The sequence below is a fragment of the Pan troglodytes genome, chromosome 1 (genome assembly GCF_028858775.2).
Source record: "Pan troglodytes isolate AG18354 chromosome 1, NHGRI_mPanTro3-v2.0_pri, whole genome shotgun sequence".
Lineage (NCBI taxonomy): Eukaryota > Metazoa > Chordata > Mammalia > Primates > Hominidae > Pan > Pan troglodytes.
Window position 1 is genome coordinate 142,627,346 of NC_072398.2, and position 21,721 is coordinate 142,649,066.

Consider the following 21,721-nt stretch of genomic DNA (forward strand, 5'->3'; position numbering starts at 1 on the left):
ATTTCTAGATGTTTTGCTGTTACAAATCATGCTGCTGTATACATTCTTGTACATGTCTTCTTGTGCACATGTGGAAAAGCTTCCTCAGGGGCTACACCAAGAATTGCAGAGTATAAGGATATACACAGCTTTCGGTTTAGTAGGTATTACCAAATTGCTCTTCAATATGTCTCTGCCAATTCAATTTCTACCAGCAGTGTTGAAAGTTCTTGTTCTTTCACATTTTTACCAACATGTGTGATTATCAGACTTTCTAATTTTTGCCAAATGAGTATAAAATGAAATTTAATGAGTTTTTGCATCTATCTGATTACCATTGTTGTTTGGTATCTTTTATATGTTTATATCCTTCGTCTATTTCTCTAATCAATTTTTGTCCTTTTCTTATTCATTTGTAGAATTTCTATACGAAGTTTTTATAATAACTTTTTGTTAATGTGCATTGTGAATGTTTTATCTTAGCCATGGATTGCATTTTAACACTGTGTAATATCTTTTATTGAACAGAAGTTTAAAAAATGTAATGTCAAATTTATTCATATTTTCCTTTATGGTTTGTGCTTTATTCTGTTCTACTAAGTAGATTAATTACTTCCTAGAAATCTTTAAGGTATATTCTCTATTTTTTCTAAATGTTTTTGTTTTTTACATTTGGGTCTCTCACTGTTTTCCCTAGATTTATTTTTTGACATAACATGAGATAGGGATCTATCTTTTTTTCTATGTGGATAACTTAGTTCTCCTGATCATGTTTTCTGAATAATTTTTATCCATTGATTTTTTTTTCCTTTTTGAGACGGAGTTTTGCTCTGTCGCCCAGGCTGGAGTTTAGTGGCTCAATCTCAGCCCACTGCAACTTCCGCCTCCTGGGTTCAAGCGATTCTCATGCCTCGGCCTCCCAAGTAGCTGGGATTACAGGCACCCGCCACCATACCTGGCTAATTTTAGTATTTTGGTAGAGACAGGTTTCACCATGTTAGCCAGGCTGGTCTTGAACTCCAGACCTCAGGTGATCCACCAGCCTCGGCCTCCCAAAGTGCTGGGATTACAGGCTTGAGCCACCGCGCCTGGCCTATCCATTGATTTTTAACACCATCTCAGACATACACAACATTTTTATACAGGTTTATGTCAGTTTCTGGTCTCCCTCTTCTGTTCCCATGTCCTATTTTTCTTGCCTTGTTTTTAAAATCACACTATTTTAATTAATATAGCTTTATTCTAAGTTGTCATATTTGGTAGAATAAGTTTTTCAGAGTTATTTTACTGATTCTTGGTTCTTTACTTTTCCCCATGAATTTTAGGATCAGCTTGTCAAATTCTGCAAAAATACTCTTAGGGATTTTGCTGGGATTAATCTGTGGTAAAACTGACATCTTAAAAGTTGAGCCTTCCTATTCATGACCATATGCCATCTCCATTTATTGATTTCCTTTTTTTTTGTCTTTTCATGAAGTTTTGTAATTTTCTCCATAAATACAATTAGTCCTCATTATTCAAAGATTCCATATTTGTGAATTTGCCTACTTCCTAAAACTTATTTGCAACCTCCAAGTCAATACTTGCTGTGCTTTCATGGTCATTCACTGACATGAGCAGAGTGCTGAAATATTTGAGTGTCCGGCACACATGTACGTTCTCAGCTGAGTTCCAACAAGGTGGTGCTCTGCCTTCTTGCTTCTGCTCTCATACTGAAAACGTGTCCTTTTTGTGGCTAATAGTACCATGTTTTTCACACTTTTATGTTTTTTATTGGTGATTTTGCTATTTAAAATGCCCCTCAAGCATTGTGCTGATCTGCTGTCTATGTTTCTCAATGCTAGGCAGTTGTGTTGTGCCTTACAGGAAAAATACATGTGTTAAATAAGTTTTGTTCAGGCCTGGGCTGTAGTGCTGTTGGCTGTGACTTCAATGTTAGTGAATCAACAATATTTATTAAATAAGGAGTCTTTAAACAGAAATACACATAAAACGAGCTTATGTATTGATTGGTTGACAAAAATGTTGTAGCCAGAGGTTCACAGGAATCTAATCCTGTATTTCCCCTAGGAGCAATAGTTCAGTATTTGCTACTTCACTGTGTGTGGCAACTTTATGGAACATAATCACTACAAATAATGAGAATGGACCGTATCCTGAATGTTATTTATTATATTTGTTTATATAACTTTGTAGTTATGTAATTGTGAATAGTATCTGTTTTTATGCTATATTTTCTAATTTGGTTTTAACTGATGTGCAGAGTATTGGTTTTGGTATGCTGATCTTATGTCCCAGCTCTGTCATTTTACTAGCTGTGTGACCCATGACAAGTTTGTTAGTTTCCTAGATTTGTCATAACAAAGTGCCACAAACTGGGTGACTTTAAACAACAGAAATGTATTGTCTCACAGTTCTGGATGCTAGAAGTCTGAAATTAAGGTGTCAGCAAGGCCATCTCCCTCTGAAAACTGTAGGAAACCTCTCCTTTTTTTCTTCCTAGCTTCTGGTGGTTGCCAGCAATCTTTGGTTTCCCTTGGCTTGTAGCTGCATAACTCCAATTTCTGCCTTTGTTGTCACATGATGTTCTCCTGTGTGTGTCTGTGCCTAAATTTCCCTTCTTTTACAAGGACATCAGTCATATTATACTAGGGCATACCCTAAAATGACCTTATCTTAAATTGATTATATCTGCAAAGACCTGATATTTGATAAGGCCATACTCACAGGCAATGGGGGTTACCTTCAAAATGTCTTTTTTGGGGAGCACAATTCAACCTATAACAGCAAGTTGCTTAACCTTCCTATGCTTCAGTTTTCTCTGACATAATTGTATCAATTACTCTGATAATAACTGTATCATTTTTAAGGGCTGTTGTATTAGATTAGTTAATATTATTAGTCAAAAATATATGGAAAATCCTTAGAACTATGCCTGGTCCACAGTAAGAATTCAATGTGTAATCTAGTCAGGTGACTTTTATTTAGCAATTTTGCCGAACTCTTTGGTTTCAATAGTTTGTAGACTATCTTGAATATACTGTTTAGATAATCACATTGTATAGAAAAGGTAATTTTTATATATTTTATTTCAGTTTCTTACCTTATTATTGTAGGGTAAGCCTTGTTATTGTTGTAAGACTTTCAGTATAATGTTGAATAGAAGCAGTGATAGTAAGATAATGAGCACCTTGTTTTGCTTGTAATTTAAATGAAAACTATTCTATAATTTTGTCATTAAATGTGATGATTGCTACAGGCTAGGGTGATATCATTTCTCAGGTAAAGAAAAGTTATTTCTAGTCATAATTTTAGTGAGTTTTAAAATTAAATTTTGAATGAGTACTAAATACTTTTTTTTTTTTTTTTGCATCTGCTAAGATATGTTATTTTCCAATATCAAGCTGGAAAGGATAGGAATGGAGCAGCAAATGGAAGTTCAGGCTATGGGTTAGGAGTTGAGTGGAAACTTGTTTGGAACTAGCCTGGGTTGAGGGCAAAGCAAGAAACAAACAAACAAAAAACACAGGAATGGCTGTTTGCCTTTACTGTTTGGCAGGTGAAAATATATGGATGTAAGAACTAGCTTAAAGGTGGTATTAATAGTAATAATAACATGATCAATAATAGTTAACATCAACATTCCTCACCAGATCCCTCAAAAACAATAGAAATAAAAGGGAATATATTTCATTTTGTAGCATACAGAGCATAGTTATTCTGTGCTTTTAAGTGAAACACCAGCATAGGAAAAAACAAAAAACAAAAACTGGAGCCCAGGCGGTCAAGGCTGCAGTGAGATGTGATCACGCCACTGCATTCCAGTGTGAGTTATGATCGCACCACTGCATTCCAGTTGGGGTGATTTAGTGAGACCCTGTCTCAAAAACAACAACGACAAATAAAAACAAACAAAAAACAAAAACGAAAAGGACAAATGAACAAAAACCCTGAACGATAAATATGCATAACACTTTGGTGCTGGAGGCAGTATAATTCAGCTTCATCTTTAGTCATGAAATTATCCCATATAGCTTGTTGAAATTCAATCTGTAATATGTGTAGTTTCTCCTTCACCCCGATGACTCAGGCTGTGTTTGAGTCATTGGAAGGCTTGTCATTATTTTCCCCCTTCCATCTTATAATCAAATCATTTTTATTGTTATTTGAAAGTTTATGGCACTGGGATGGATTAACTTTTTGGAATATGGACAAGGCAAAAACCTGGTTCACAGCCATTTAAAACATTCCCAAACCTGTTTGTGATGAATGTTTGGGCAGGCTTTGGGAATGATCTGTCTCTTTAGATGACAACTGGGTCCTGGCCTGGACCTTTGCCCTCATCTTCTGTTTATACCATCTATGAATAATCTCTTGTTGTTTACACCTTAGGGGTTGCCTCTTGACTTCAAATCTTTGGGGTGAAAAATGTAAAGGGGAACCAAGGAGGTTATGATAACTGGATTCATTTTAGAGTTTCTCTGTAGCGAGGAAAACTCAGTTTTGTTTACTTATTTACCTCTGAGTTATTAATCTAAGTTGTTGGCACCAGAGTTATTTATGATGGACGACAGTAAGTGCAAAAATCAAAAGGTAATTTGGGCATGTTTCAGCCTGGTTTGGGACCTGCTTCAATAAATCCCAATGAAGGAAGGAATATTTCTACCTGTTCAACTAGTTCTCAAAATGACTTATAGGAAAGTGCTCAGTATAAGTGACAATGAAACTTTCTTCCTTTCTTCCCTTCCTCCCTTCTTCTTCCTTGCTGTCTTCCACCAACACACATTTATTGAGTGCCCATTATACATGTTAGAGACAGATGATGAGTACAAAGTACTTAGCATGATTTCTAGTACATAGTAAGTGCTCAATAAGTGATTATCCATAGTGAGATTAATACAAGTTTTGGTGTCATTTGTTATCGTAAGCACAGAGAACCTTACTAAAGAGTACCTTAATGCCTTTTTTTAGTAGGAAGCTGGTGTCTCTAATAGCACAGTCCATTGGTTGGAAAAATGACAATGAGAACAACAAATGGATGCTAAATCCAATTTCTAGTGACATCTCTATAGGAACAATGAGACAAAAATCTGTCTGAAAGCAATGATTTAAACATTGGGTTAATGATGAAATGTGGCAATAGGCAATTTGAAAACTATATAAAAGTTTAATAGGCAGCTACTTAAATAACATGTAAAGATTTTTTCTTCCAGTTTTGAGGACTGCTGTTTCTAAGTTCACACATAAATTCCTCTTTATAATGGGTAAGCTGCCTTGTTCTCAGCTGCATACTGTCATTCCTAAACAGGCCTGGCGCTAAAAATTTTTAGTGCTGTCACCCCAAATTGCTAAACACTACTTACTCTTTAATTTGTCTGTCACTCCTTCTGTCACTCCCTTTGCACTTTATGGTGAGGCATTGGTTCAACTGTCATATCTTAAGTCCCTTTACAATAAAAAGAGAGGGCCTCATTTTACTCTTGTGATGGCCAGAGAGGTCACCTACAGCTGCCCAGAGTTATTTTGACTTGTAGATTTGGGGGTGAATCCTGCTGACAAATATCAAGTAAAGTAACAAATCTTTACTCTTTTTAGATTAATGATTCCTTATCTAAGCACTTTCAAGAAGTGACAAAGACTAGAAAAATAAGAAGCAAAAAATAGAGGTAAATTTAAAAGCCAATCATCCCAATATTTTATTATGACTGTACATTAAGCAAATGACTTGCTGTAGTGTCATGAACAACAATCATTCATAGAACATTTCTCAGAGCAGCATGTTGGTTTAAGTATGGGGATTCTGTTTGGATTCCACATTTCAGGTTGAATTCTCTGCTACTTTAGATGCCGCTATGAATGCTACATGTTCAGAGGAGGAAAGAGAAATGCAATTTGAATGTTCTATGGCACACAATCAAGGGTGTATAATAAGGCCCCAGGAAGAGTCAAAGAGTAAATTTTCATTTAATCTCTTTCACCCATGCCCTAAATCCTTTCTGACTTTTGCAAGAAGTCTCTGAGTAGGGGTAGGGGTAAGGGAAAAGAATCTTCTGTATGACAATGTTATGACATTATCTCTTCCTGTTCCCAAATGGGGCTCCTACACCTGCGGATGGGACTGTGACACCACCATCACTTTAGGTGTTGCCATAGCTGCACACCCATGCAGCCCCCAGCCCCTGTCAAAGTGGATGCACACCTTCCTCTCACCTGTGTCAAGACCTGGTAGCAGGCCACAAAACACATTTGGCTTGGGCTCTGTTTCTTACAGAGCCTTCAATAACACAGGGCTTTATTCCACTCATTGTTTATTATGGGTGTCTCATATCTGTGGCTTTGGCTGTGGACTCTGGCGAGGAGGTGGGGTGCAGGCAGAGGACCATCTTGTTGTTCCATATCATGCTATTCTAAAAACCAGTCTCTCCTCCAGCCCTTGCCCCTAGGTGGGGAAGTCAGCCTGACCCTGTGCCTCCTTGACCTTTTCCCACATTGCCTGGGTGGACACAGGTGTCCTTGATCTCCACTGAGCTCAGAGTCTTTCTGAGGAGGAATGCAGTACAGTTGGGGTGGGCTGATCTCCAGTACCATCACCCATGAGACAGAGTTCTAGACAAGTTTGATTTTCCAGTGAGTGCACATGTCAGGACTTCATTCCAGGATCTCTGCAACAATAATGGCCACTGTCTTTCCTAGCTTTTTAAATGAACTTGATTTTTAAAGTAAAATGATTCAACGAAATAATATCAGAAGAATTCTAGGGACATTAAAACATAATAAACACTCCATCTACTGTTGATTTTTTTTTTTCTTAGTATGTTGGTTAAAGTTTGAGATGTAAACAAGGTGACTTTTTCCAGGTCTATAGTGAAAGGATCAACAGTTGGAGACTACATGCTTCCCCCTGTGAAAGTTATTTTCTGGGTAACTATGTAGGATGTGCTAATATTAATTTTATGTTAGTCTCATGTAGAAATGCTTGACAAAAACAGATAATTCCTGCAGCTTGGCATAAGTTGCCTCCTGACAGTGGACAAATATAAATTTGCCACCTGACACAGGGGCCCCATCCATCCCTCATTCCAAATCCCATGTGAGGAACTAATATTTTTCTGACTAGCTTAATTTCTCTCCTTTTCCTTGAGTTTTAGTTAAGGTCCATTTTGGAAACTTGTGCTTATAGTTTAAGAAACTTTACTGATGAGAGGCTCCACTCTAATATATAATTAATGAGTCAGAACCCCGTGTCCAAGATGCTTTTGCACACCAACAGTGTTCTAATTTATATATTAAAGTCTTAATTTTGTTCTTAAACCTTTTAGACTTGCACGGTGCATTTATCAAGTGTGATTCTGAAAGTCCTTATATGAGCAATGTGTAGTGTGGGCTTAATAGATAACATTAATAAACTCACACTTAATAACCACACTAAAAGCGGCTTCCATCTGGATTTACTGGCAATAAAAGGAGACATTACAGAACTTTGGGAATTTGATCAAGGCGCCGAATACTAATCTTAGATTACAAAACTGTGGAATCTAACTGCTTAAGTATGGGAAAACAAAGCAATCAAGGACAGGCTTTTGGTAAAAGCTTTGCACTGTGGATTAATAATTAATGTGTAAAATGTACTTTATAATAAACTACATCATAATGGATTACTTCTGATAGCTAAATTGGCAATGATATCCCAGTATGGCTTCATTGACTCAGTCCTTCAATTTTACTTGCTAGATTTATTGGGTTAAACTACAATGAACCAATTATAGGCCTATTTTAACTTGTTTAGAAATCATAATTAATTTAAAAATATTGATGGAGACCTCAAAATTATATAAAAATTGGCAAAAGTACAAAAACAATAATAATACAAGGTCTTTAAATGAGAAAGTGGCACAATCTACCTTTAAGGTAATAAGCAGCATTCAACAGGGAAAAAGCATTTCGAAAAAGCCAACTAATGTTATTAATGCAAGAAAATGTTGAAGTTAGTGCTATATGTTATCATACACAGAAAATAGAGGTAAAATATTCAGTGAGGTAGTTTAGAAATAGTCAAATGTTTTAGAAATAAGTAGCAATGAATTATAATTTACATCAACTTTGACATCAGAATCTAGAAGTAGATACAAGAATTGACTGTCTAGAAGACTGAGAAAATATCTTGTTTTGTGCTGTTCTGAATGTATAACTCTCAGCATTTTTTTTCAGAAATTGAATATAAATCTTACCAGAATCCTTCAGAACACACGGAGAATGGCAAACGAAACAGACTATCTCTTAGGAAAGTTAATTTCATCTTCCCAATCTTTGCCTCAAACTTAAGGAAATTGCATTTATTTCTAATTTTATAAGGCACTCCATTCTCCAAAGAGGGATATTCAGGGTAACTCTGAAGTTAGGGTACACAGTTACTGCAAAAATGTGTAATTTGTCATCTGTTTTGAGTCCCTTAATTCCTACTCCCAAGTAATAATAATCTCACACACAGACAGAACTTTACATATTACAGAGTGTTTTTGTTTTTAATATTATTATGCCATTCACTATTTTAAAAAGTTCATATAAAATAATACGATATTTTAATGAGTAAATTTACATAGCTAAGTGAAAAAATACACCACTGGTAATACTGGTAACTTCTGTGGAAAGAATAAAGATTTAGGTATTTGTCAAAGGAGACTTTAGCTTACAAAGCCTTTTCACATATGCTATTTCATTTATCCTTAAAAGAACCCTGTAAACTCTTATAAACTGCAGTTTGTATAGGAAGTTCCTCTATGTTCATTTCACAAATAGCTGGGAGTCTGTTATATTTCAGCTACTTCAGATATATCAATGGCCTCATAAAGATGACAATCTAGTGGGGAGTACAGATAATAAATAATAATGTAAAAAAGGTAAAAATTATATAGGACATTAGAAGGTGATAATTACTATAGAAAAATAAGTAGAATGGAGTGAGGGGGATATGGAATGGGGAGCATTGCTGGATGGAATATTATCATAAATAGAACACTTGGTGTTGGCTTCATTGAGAAGCTGACTTTTGAGCAAAGCTTTGAAGAAGTTGAAGACTTAATCATGGGGATGTCTGGGTGAAGAGCATTCTCAGATGAGGAAACAGCCCGTGCAAAGTCTCAAGCAATGAGCGTGGCTGGCAGTTTAAGGAAATGCAAGGTGGCTGGTACAGGTGGAGCAGAGGGAAGAGGTAAGGTTGGACAGGTAATGTGTGCCATTGTAAGGTTTTTGCTCTTTCCTCAAAGGGAAATGGGAGCCACTGCAGGATTTTGAGCAGAGGAGTGATGCAACCTAAGTGGGTTTTAAAACCTCACTTAGGCTTTAAAAGTCACACCCAGCTGCTGCATCAAGATGAGTGCAAAGGGCAGGGGTAGCCGGGAGCCCAGTCAGGAGACCAAGGCAGTAATCCAGGAGAGGGGTGACAGTGGCTCAGAACAGGAAGGGGCAGGGGAAATAGTGAGAAATGGCCACATTTTAACTTATTTTGAAGGCAGAGCCAACAGAACTTCCTGAGAGATTGGTTTAAGGTATGAGAGAAAGACATGTGGGGGACTCTGAGGTTTTTTGGTTTCCTGAGCACTTGGAAGAATGGAGGTGCCATCAATTGAAATGAGGGAAGGCTGCAGGTAGAGCAGGCTTGGCAGGGGAAGGTCAGGAGTTTAGAGGTGGACATGTGAAGTTTGATAGTTCTATATGTATATCGAGGTCAACTGTCAAGCAGGCAGTTAGACGTATGAACCTGAAGTTTGGGAGAGAAGTCTGGAGTAGCTATGTGCATCTAAGAATTGTCAGCATGTTGATGATATCTAAAGTCCAAAGACCGATGAAACTGCCAAGGGATTAAGCATGGAGGGAACAAAAGGACCAAGGACTCAAGGTCTCTTCATGCCGCAGATGTTAAACACACACATACAGAAATAAACGTGTAATTGCAATTGTGACAAAATGCTATAAAGGAAAACCTCATGGAGGTATAGGGTAAAAGAGGCTCAAGGTGAGCCTCTCATAGGACATGGCTCTTTCAAGGATACATAGGAAGAGTTAGCCTGAAAAAGGGAGGAGAGAGGTTGAGTGAAGGAGAGAGAGGGCAGAGAGGTAGCATGAGCAAATTACCTAGGGCAGGATGGGGTGTGTTTGATGAACACAGTGTGGGTAAGTGTGGCAAGAACTTTGTGTGCCAGGAGGAGGGTGATGTGGCATGAAGTTGAAGAGAAAGGTAGGGCCAGATCAAGCAATGGCCATGTGAGGATTTTGAACTCTGTGAAGCCTTTCAAAATGCTAAGAAGAAAAAGACTATAAAGCGATGAATTAAAATCCTTTCTCTGGAAAGAACTTGATAATAAAGTGTTTCAAGGACAGTGTAATGGAAGTTTCTGCTGCAAATTTACGTTAAAGATGTGGGAAAAAGTAGGATGAATGGCAAAGTTGCAAAGTGGGCTTATGAGGTATCAATGATTTCAATCAAAACAAGGTAGAACTGTGAGTAATAGTTAATATTACAGTCATTTTATTTTTAAAAATATGAAAGAAACACAAAAGGCTGAAGAGGATAATAGAAACCAAGTATGGTGTAATCCTCATATTGAGAGTTATGAAAGCCTTTTTAAAATTGGATAAAAGAATAGAACCAGGCATGTAAAATAATGAGTGATAAGGAAAAGACCAGGTGGCTGGTCCTGTTTGTCCTGTGTTGAAATGTTAGAACAGGTCATAGTTAATGAGTGGTGACAAGCTGTTCCCTATCTACCCCGAGAATCCAAGAGAAAAAGACTCCTTAGTAGGAGGATTTAGGATTTAGGAGGGGTAGGAGGAAGAATTTTTTGACATTATAAGGTATTAGAATGGATTTCGTGGGCTTACCTTTTCTGAAGGTCTTTGGAGGCTGGACAGACCAAAGGTTGACAATGCCTAAGACAAACAACTATGGTGACTTAGTGTGTTTTGCAGGTTGACTTATTAGTTATAACTGCCACTGTGTTGGTCTTCTAGGGATGCCATAACAAAGTACCACAGACTCTGTGGCTTAAACAACAGTAATTTTCTCACAATCCTGCCAGGTAGAACTCTGAGGTCAAGGGGTCAGCAGGGTTGGCTTCTTCTGGGGCTCCTCTCTTTGCCTTGCAGATGGCTGCCTTCTCCCTGAGTCTTCACATGGTCTTCTGTTTCTCTGTGTCTGTGTCCTCATCTCCTCTTCTTATAAGGAGCCAGTCATATTGCATTAGGGCCCACACTAGTGACCTCATTTTAACTTAATTACCTTTTCAAAGACTCTATTTCCAAATAGAGTCACATTGTGAGGTACTGAGGGTTAGAGGACTTCAACACATAAATTTTTGGGGAGCACAATTCAGCCTATAACAGCCCCAAACTAGAAAAACTTTCCAGAATTGTGGGAGAGCAGTGTATATGAGAGGTAGGAGAAGTGATATCTGGAGGTTTGCAGTATTTTGCAGGAAGAATGACTTGGGATGATGAGAGATAGCCATAAAAGCAGTAGTGTATCATTCATGAAGATCCATGGGCTTTCCTTATACACTATGCATTTATAATAATAATAATAATAATAATTATTATTATTATTATTACTGAGACAGGGTCTCACTCTGATTTTCCAGGCTGGACTGCTGTGGCATGATTTCTGCTCACTGCAGCCTTGACCTCCTGGGCTCTGGTGCTTCTCCCACCTCAGCCTCCCAAGTAGCTGGGACTACAGGTGTGTGCCACCATGCCTAGCTGATATTTTGTATTTTTTGTAGAGACAGATTTTCACCATGTTGCCCAGGCTGGTCTCGAATTCCTGGGCTCAAGCAATGTACCTGCTTTGGCCCACACTATGCATTTAAATATATGAGACAGATTCTTACCTTCTTGAGAGGGTACATGAAATGGGGATGGACATGTTTTTGTGAATATAATGGACAGCTAATTCTGAATCAAAGGGAATATTTGAAAATCTCTTAAGAAGTCTGAGATTTCTTGACAACAAAATACAAAATAATCCTCTAGAAACATCTTGAAGAAAATGCACAGTAGCTTATTGCTATAGCCTAAATGTTTTGTGTCCCCCTAAAATTCATATGTGGAAATCCTAACCCTCAAGGTGATGGCATTAGGAGGTGGGGCCTTTGAGAGGTGATTAGTCATGAAAGTGGAGATTTCATGAATGGGATTAGTGCCCCTATGAAACCCAAGGGAGCTTGTTTGACTCTTCCACTATGTAAGGACAGTGATAAGGCACCATCTATGAAAGAAAGTGGGTCTTCAACAGACACTGAATCTGCCAGCACCTTGATCTGGGACTTACCAGCCTCTAGAACTGTGAGAGATACACTTCTGTTGTCTATAAGCCAACCAATTTATGGTATTTTGTTATAGCAGTCCAAACAGACAAAGACACTCATTCATTCAAAAATGGTAATTGAGCTCTCCCCGCTTGTGCCAGGAACAGTGCTCAATGCTTGACTGATCCCTGCCCTCATGGAGTTTACTCTAGTGGGGAAAAATAATGAACGAGGAAATAAACAAATTTGATTTGTCCTATAAAAGTACCACACAAGTGGATGTAGAAGTCCTGGGTTGGGCTGGAGTAGGGAAGCCACGTGGGATTGCGGGGTCAGTGCAGGTTTATCTGGTGAGGATACATTTGAGCTGAGATCTAAGAATGAGGACCATATGGTCCAAGGTATTGATCATCCCCAGTCCAGTGGTTTCAATTTAATTTTGACCTTTTCAAAAATCTCCCTAAGTGGTGAAGCCTTTATTTCAGTTTATGACAACTTTCAGAAAGCCTAACAATCCTGCCACTAAAGTGATAGTTTTGATTTACTTTCGGGCATAATCTTTCATCAATGCCTATTTATAACTATTCTAATGCTATGCAAGCTTGCTATCTACACCACTTTACTTCCCAGTACAGGTTTAATAGGAAAAGAATCATTTGCTAAATAAAATATTCACAAACAATTTGCATGTTCAACTGTAGGGGGAGTGAATATTCATAATAGGAAAAATACCATTGCATAAAGAGAATATAATGGTTACTAGGGATTTGGAAACCTGGAACTATCATCAAAATATAAATATTAGTATATTACCATGATTGCATATTATTCTGTTATTAAATCACAAAAATCTCAACTTTTACCGCAATCAGGTTTTTGAATGCTCAACATTCTTGCGCTATTTAACTAGAACAGTTTTCTAGATACAAATGGATATATTATTTTCCATAAAAATGTTATCTTTTTACAGTATATTTAATTCAGATTCAGTTTCTACTTCCACTAAAATAATTGCTTATAATACACAGACTCGATTTTATATGACTAATTAGAACAGTGTATGGGAAAAAATAGGTTTGCAGGTAATATTGAAATTAAATATGTTAATCTGTACCTCAGTGTGCACATTTTATATGAGCTTTAATTTGCCAAATAAATTATAGTTCTGTGTTTATAAGGTGCCCTTGAAAGAGTGTCCTATTTTTGAGCACTAATACCATGGGGAAACAAATATACAAAGCTTTTAGCTATAGGCTACACTTGCATAAATTAAGGCAAGAGCAGTTGGTTGGTAAGTAGAGCTATGGTATCCTTAGCTTTTTAAACACTGAATTGTTAACATGATTTTTTTTTAGTATGGTTACTAATATTAAGATAATAAATAATATTTAGTTTCAATATAGCACCCTTCAGCCAGGGCATAAATTCATTTTGAATGCTGTGTTGAATTAATGTATAATAAACATACTGCAGTTTGCTATCAGGAATTCTCGATGAAATGCAGGAAGTCAGTTCTTTGCTTATGCATTAGCATCGCCAGTCTTGCTCTGTTTAATTTTAGCTATTTATAAAATTGCTCTACTGACAGTCCTCTTTATTTTAATGTGATTGTTTTAAGGTTAACCAGAAATGGTATGGTGTGCTTCCTGAAGTAGGTTATAAGTGTTGATGTAGGAATATGGGTCCCTCACAAAAATCCCTTTCACCACTAGCCACCTGCGATTGGGACACTCAGCTGCCTAATTGGGTAAATCATGGTGTCCCCTGTGGGGCAGGGGCCTGCAAAATCACTGTGTATACCTGGAGTTGTTGAGTATCTTATAAAGCAGTTGGATCACAGAGGACTTGTAAAAGAAAACAATGTTGCTGACAGAAGTAGAATCTGAAAGCAGTTGCAGCAATTGTCACTTAAGTCTCAGACAAAGGACAACTGTATTTAAAATGTTCTGTATTCTTTTCTAATAGGTTAGTTCCTTTTTATGATATTTATTTACATAACAACTTACAAGACTTTGGGCTTCAAAGTGGTTCCAGGTCTTAAATACTGAAGAAGTAGAGTAAATTGTCCAATAGCACACACATTTACAACTAAAGGGAGAAGCAAGAGAGCCTTCAAAAAGGAAAAAGGTAGCCAGCAAGTGCAGCCCCAGCAATTCAGTTGGCTGAGGAGGGAGGATTGCTTGAGCCCAGGAGTTCTAGGATGTAGTGTGCTATTCCAATTGGGTGTCCGCACTAAGTTTGACATCAATATGGTGACCACCTGAGAGTAGGGGACCACCGGGTTGCCCAAGGAGGGGTGAACCGGCTCAGGTTGGAAATGGTGCAGGTGAAAACTCCTGCACTGATCAGTAGTGGGATTGCATCTGTGAACAGCCACTGCACTCCAGCCTCAGCAACATAGTCAGAACCCTGTCTTTAAAAAAAGACAAGAACAAAAACAAAGAAAGAAAGAAAGAAAGAAAAAAGCTAGTATTATTTTGTTATCCATCAGCTTAGGCTGCCATAACAAAGTACCATACACTGGGTGGCTTAAACAACAGAAAATTATTTCTCAGAGTTTTGGAGGCTGGAAGTCCAAGATCAGGGTGCCAGCATGGTTAGGTTCTGGTGAGGGCTGTCTGCCTGGTTTGCAGACAATGGCCCTCGCCCTGTGTCCTGACATGGCAGAGAGAGGGAGTGAGGTCTCAGGCTTCTCTTCTTGTAAGGACACTAATCCTATTGATTCAGGGCTTCATGGGCTTATGATCTCATTTAACCTCGATTTCTTCTTCAAAGGCCCTATCTCCAAAACAATCACATTGGGGGTTAGGGCTTCAACATAAACATTATTTTTTGAGGGGAGATGATTCAGTCCATACCATACTGTAAGTTTTAAAACAGGAGTTCATAATGTTTTTTGGTGCCAAAAAACTTGTGGAGTCCCTCCCAGAATAAAGTTTACAAATCTATACATTACATAGGATTATGAAGAAAACTAATTATATGTAAAAGCAGTTGGCAAATTGTTAAAACACTGTGATACAGAAACAGATGTGTTTCTTTATTATTAATACATTAAATAACATGCTCTAGTGGTTTCTCTAATAACCACCATAATTTTGATATAATGATGGATAAAACTGATATTTTGAAATATTTGTAGTAACTGTAATAGAATTTGAAAATGTCTGTGATTTTTATTGGTGACAAATTACAGGTATTGCTAATACTATTGTGATTGATTCTTAACATTCATAATGGAAGAAAATGCAAAATTTTAGTTAGAAGTTACTAAAACGAAAGCACAATTTTTGTTTTTATCCAAATTTGAAGACTTTAAAAATGTTATGCATGAACCCCAAGTTAAGAATCCCTAGACAGGTTACCTTTTAAGATGTGTTTTCAACCAAAAAACTGTTTTAATAATTTAACAATGCTATGATCATAAAAATGTCAGTTATTAGTATACTTAAGAACAAATAATTGTTCATTATTATTATTATTATTATTTTTTGAGATGGAGTTTCACTCTTGTCATGCAGGTTGGAGTGCAATGGCGCAATCTTGGCTGACTGCAACCTCCGCCTCCTGGGTTCAAATGATTCTTCTGCCTTAGTTTTTTGAGTAGCTGGGATTACTGGCACCCGCTCCCACACCCAGCTAATTTCTGTATTTTTAGTGGAGATGGGGTTTTACCATGTTGGCCAAGCTGGTCTTGAACTCCTGACCTCAGGTGATCTACCTGCCTTGGCCTCCCAGAGTGTTGGGATTACAGGTGTGAGCCACCGCGCCTGGCCTCATTATTTTTGTTATAGAGCAGTTTAAAAAAATATTTTAAAAGTTGTGGGTTTCAACTAGAGCTGAATGGACTACTAATTGTGTAAGGTAGGGTTAAAATGATAAAATTATTTTAATAAGTAACTCCACTTTTGAAGAGATTATAACAACGTTTTAAAATTTACCTGCCAAATACAGACATACTTCTTTTTCATAACTGACTGATTTAGGAAAGCTATATATTCTGTGGGTATTACTAAAATTCCCATCAAGGAAAAGATAAATCTGGGTTCACTCCATATGAAATAGGGCATCTATGATTTTATCTCTCAGTAGTTTCTGAGTTTGGTCCTTTCAGAAAAAGAAAATGTGTTTCCTTACTAGAGACAAAAGACTGCTTCCCAAATAAACCAACCTAAGAGGAGGCTGTATCTTCAGGAAGCATGGTTGGAATGTTGAGATCTACTTTAGTAAAATTATAAGAAGCCTTTAGGGAGTTAAGTTCTAGGCAAAGAATTTGGGGTACATTTAAAAAATTTTAAATAGCCAGAATGTGTTAAGGGGCAGAAGGCTTGATGACCTGAATCAGTTAAAAAATACCTTAATCCCAGAGGCATACTCAGCCTGTAGTTTCTTTCAGCACAAGAAAGACACGTAACAAGAAAACCAACCAGGCCTATTCAGGCTAAGCTTGAGGACACAGGGCCTTTTCAATGAAATGAGCATTTAGCATTTGTGACTTCCTATTCTGTGTTCCTGTCCTCCAAATCTACAAAAAAAGATTTGGCCTCTTCATTTGTATTTATCTTTTTAGGTATTTTATCATCAAATAGAAGAACCTATAACAATGCTAATTTGTGTGGCACCCAAAACTTTTTGAAGGAATGTGTTGGTCTTCATTGTGTTTACTGATCAGATGATACAATAGAGACTCCAGAGGTTTAGTGGCTTGGCTAAGACCACAGAACTAGAATGTTGCAGTATCAATATTAAGATAGAACCTAAGTTATTCGTGTCCAAATCCCATGTCCTTTTTACTAGAATCTGTGGCCTTATTTAAAGCCACTGTAAGGAATAGACAGTCCCTCACTTTCAATAAATATTAATCAAAAAGCTACCGTGTGACAAGTAATGTGCCATGCACTTGCATTATGGTCCTGAACAAAACAGACATGGTCTCCACCTATGTGAAACTTACAATTAAGTGGGGCAGGTTTGAACTACATAATTATAGTAAGGTGTGATGATGCAAGTGTGCTACTTAGGGGCTGTTTCTTTTTTAATGTATGTCAATACTTGAGCATACTGAGTTGTGACTTTCCTAGTATCTGTCTCACTGCATATGCACATGGCCTCATCATTCAGAATATGGACTTTGGAGTCTTTCTTCCTGGCTTTAAATCCTTGCTCCATCATGTACTTGCTGTGTGATCTTGGCCAAGATTCTTAACCTCCTGATCCTTCACCTTCTTCATCTGTAAAATATGATACAATATACCTACCTCAAAGAGCTATTGTGGAGATATAGTCAGATAATCTATTTAAAATGCTTAGAATAGTGCCTAATACACAGTAAGTATAGAAAAAATGGTATCTACTATGATTGTTATTGTTTATTCTTTCCTTAGCATGCAGCAAGTATTCCCTTGAACTTGCTCTGATAGTTTGCCCTGGGTTAATGTACATAGCTAATATTTGCTAATTCTGATGCCATCTGTAGTCCTGGCTAGGCCCTGATGTTTTGGTTTCAAAGTGAAGTGCCTTTGCAAGTCTTATATCAATCTGATCTGGTCCATTTCATAAAGCTCTGCCTAATATTCCGGTTAAGAATCAGCTTTTCACCTTTAGTCTTAAAGAAAGCAGAGATGGGTCTCAGATCTTTGTTGAAATTCTGCAATATGCAATTTAAAGTTAGATTGACCTTCAAGCTGACAAAGTAAAATAAACAATTTTATAAATGAAAATGGCTAATCTGAAATAGATCACAGCTAAGAACTTCATTTTTTATTCATTCTCTTCATAGAAGAGTGATATACAAGTGAACATCTAATATTGTACTTCATTGTGGTGCTCAGTGAAGATGCAGTTAGAGGAAATTAAGGACACAATGAATTGGCAGAAACCGGAGAATAAGTCTATAGTCCCTTATTTCAGTTACTTTATTTAAATGTGAGTATGTCTGATTTAAAAAAAAATAGTTGCTACATAAAATTTTGCTGTTGGATTTTTTAATCTTTTGAACTGTTCTGGTTTCCTAGAAATCAACTTTCACTGAAGTTTTTTTTTTAATATGTAGAAGAAGCTCACATAACTTCAGGAAAACCGCATGAAAAGTACCCAAGGTTAGTTGCTTCAAACTCACATCTCTTTAAGTGTACTCTGTGACAATTTTAATTTTTTTCAGGAAAGAAAATCTATTAATTAAGAGCTCAAATATTTAACAGAGAAAATACAGTGAAAGGAAACAATAATTTTTTTCAATAACATGAGAAAATAAAATCACATGATCTAAACATTTCCTCCCAGCTGTCTGCATGGTAAGTCTAGTACCTTTGTGGACTTAAAGGAGAAGCTTTAAGACTGGACTAAGGGCTGTGCTCACTGGGCAACTGGGCAATCGACCCTTGTTCTGGTTCTGCAGCTCTAAGTTCAGGGAAGACTGGACCAGGCTGTATTAGCAGGGAAAGGCTGAGGGTGATAAATAAGCACTGTACTCATGCCTCACCAGACTGTACTGAACTGTGTAGTCATATTATACATGGTATACTACTGAGATTGATGGGCTAGAAGAGGTGGTCCCCTGCACATTGCCAGAGCAGCCTCTTTGTAGGTCTTTATGCGCGCGTGTGAACACATACACACACACACGAAGCTCAGCTTGTAGGGGAGCACTCTATAAAGTCCCAGTAAGACACACTGGGTCTCACTCTCACTCATGTTATCATCTTGGATCTTTGATTTCTGGGTCCAGAAGCTCACAACTCCAGCTGTCCTGGGAAATATGGTTTATCCCTTTTGCACTTATTTTCTTCTGCACATCTTTGAAAGTAACTCTTCTTGGTTTACCAAGTGGTGTCTGTGTCTAATCTTTCTATTTAGTTGAATATAACATTTTTAATATGATAGTTTTATGAGTTTCAAGTCATAGATGCTTAATAAAAGTGAACTGAATTATACTCAGTTTAAGGTAAAATAAGTATGTTCAAATAATGCACCATAGAAATCTAGAACTATTAAAAGTATGTCTAAATAAATTAAATCCAAATTCCATAACAATTGAAAAAATAGGTGGAGATTCTAGGAATGATATCTAATATAAACATGTATTTAGTTACTGATCTATATTCATATCTAAAAGTCCAACCTTCTTATGCAGTGTACTCTTGGTATTCCTAGAACACTGAGTTCACGTAATGTGTTGTTTTTTCCTTTCACTTTTTGTGTTAACTTTCCAAAAGGGATACAACCAAAATATCATCATTGATTTAAATCTCTCTGGAGACACCCTGTACCACTGATTGTCTCTTCCTTCCAATTCTCTGCAGAAATTCAGTGTCCAGATGTTTCAGAATCCAGATGGCCTAAGAATCCTCTATCACCCAGAAAGGAGGAAAATGTGCATGAAAGTGGAACATTTAAAAGAAAAAAATAATTTAGCTTTGGCTATGTAATGACAACATACAGAGCTTGAGAAAAAGCTTCTTTTCCTAAAGCAGCAACTTAATAAAAGGCATGTTATAGGCTTTATCAGTAAGCCAAAATTTCAGCCTTGCCTCTTCTTCCCATCACCATTAAGAGGCTTGCAGAGGTCCACACTCCTTAAAGGGCAGACAGCATGGAAGAACTATCATGTACAATTTGAAGTAGCAGCTAAAATTGGAATGGTCACGAGAAAGCCTGTTTCTTTGCAATTAAATTGACAAGCTGTCTATGATTACCCTAGGGAACTTGGCAGCTGAGTGATAAAAAGACTGCAGTGTGTTGAAAGGTCTAACGCAACTTACTAGGTAGACAAAGACCACATCTGCTTAACATACTGATTGGGAGAGTTGTGGAATGTACTTGGCTACATTAGCTGAGGAGAGATACTAAGGATACTTTTTCCTCTCTAAGACCCTGTGCTTAGAACCTGTTGCAGAAACTACCCACAAATATTTGGAAGCATGTATGAAAAACAGTTTAGCACAATATCTGATGTTATTCAGCATGAACCTACCATTACAAATCACCAGAATTGAGCAGAAGTTTAGAAAGAAATAATAATTAAAAATGCCTTTAATCTAATTATGTTTGTGAAATTGTATATACTTGATACAAAAATTGGGTACTTGAGAAGATTTATTGTGATAACAATAAATGAAAGAAAATGCATGATTTAATACAAAATACTAGGCAATAATTACTTGGGATATTCATCAGTGGAGAGTCCTTGAGTTGGGCAACACTGAAACTTAGGTTATAAAGGAGAAAACAATAACCAGCTTTGGGGTGGTAGCAATTTGTGAAGACTAACACACCGATTTCAGCAATGTCTTCTTAATTTTGTTATATTCCTTAAAAGGGCAAATGCATGTAAAAAGCAAATGTTTCTTCTAACAGATTTAATAGATACTAGTAGCACTCTACACTAAATAAATAGAGGATGACCATGTCTACTTGCCTATCAGTTCTTTCTGAAGCCCAAGAACCATTTATTTCAGCAATCTTGAAAAATAGTTTGTGACTACTTCCAAAGGAGGATTACCATTGGAAGGGTTTTTGAAGTAGAAGTGTATTATGTACTCCCTTGGCTTTACTTCAAAAACCAGAGATTTTCCAATGAGCTGGCCATCACTGACTGGTCTTTGAGACCAGACCATGTGTTACTTCAACAAAATTATTCAAAGCTCAAAGTCATTCAAATGCTCAATGATGTCAACACTAGACAAAGGTTCCTCAATATTATTTTCAGATTAACAAAACAATAATACCTTATATTAGTATAACACATTACATTTTACCAAATGATTTTATATCTAAAATGACTTTTCTTCTTCCCCTTAACAACCCCGTGGAGTAGATTTTGTCGTCCCCATTTTAAAGATGAAGGAAGGGAAGGAAGTTCAGAAAGACTGAGTGACTTGCCTAGAATCACATAGTAATTGGCAGAGCTAAGTGTCTTTGCACTGCAATCAAAGGAAGATGGAGAGCAGAGCCTAATGTGGAAGATAGCATGAGATGTTTAAAAAAGTCCCTCATTTGCAAAACCTAAGTCAACACATTTGTGTAAACTGAACATTCAAACTTCCCTTTTAGGATAACTGGATGAGATGATATATGTCTGCTGATGCCTTCAGCCAGACTCTTAAGAATGTGAATCTAATTATTGAGGAAAAAATACTTGTACTCATTCCTCCCATTATGTTGAAGGTTATAGGCTTATGTACTCATTACTTGCCTTTTCTAAGAAAATGTGCATCTGGTAAGAGGCTGCTATACCATTCGTTGCTTTTTCCAAATGCCCCCACTGCTACGAGCTAGTACAGTGCCTTGTACAAAAGTTGGGTTGAATAAATGCTTTTTGATGCTAATTATCATTTCTGACAGATAGTAACCAAGTCGTGCTCCAAAACAATACTTTGCGATTCATCCAACTCTTGATTATTCACTGGAAAGAGGGGCTAGAAACAGCATGGATAATTGAAATC

General features: G+C 37.0%; 1 long non-coding RNA gene across 2 annotated transcripts in view; it reads left to right on the forward strand.

Moving 5' to 3' along the window:
* Nucleotides 1-20,685, forward strand: part of LOC100615600 (uncharacterized) — a 78,682-nt gene extending 57,997 nt beyond the window's left edge. For both annotated transcript variants that reach the window (XR_010159442.1, XR_001707536.4), the window contains 3 exons: nt 18,058-18,203; nt 18,293-18,376; nt 19,580-20,685. This is a non-coding gene — a long non-coding RNA (uncharacterized LOC100615600). The remainder of the gene's footprint in view (nt 1-18,057; nt 18,204-18,292; nt 18,377-19,579) is intronic.
* Nucleotides 20,686-21,721: the final 1,036 nt, after the last annotated feature.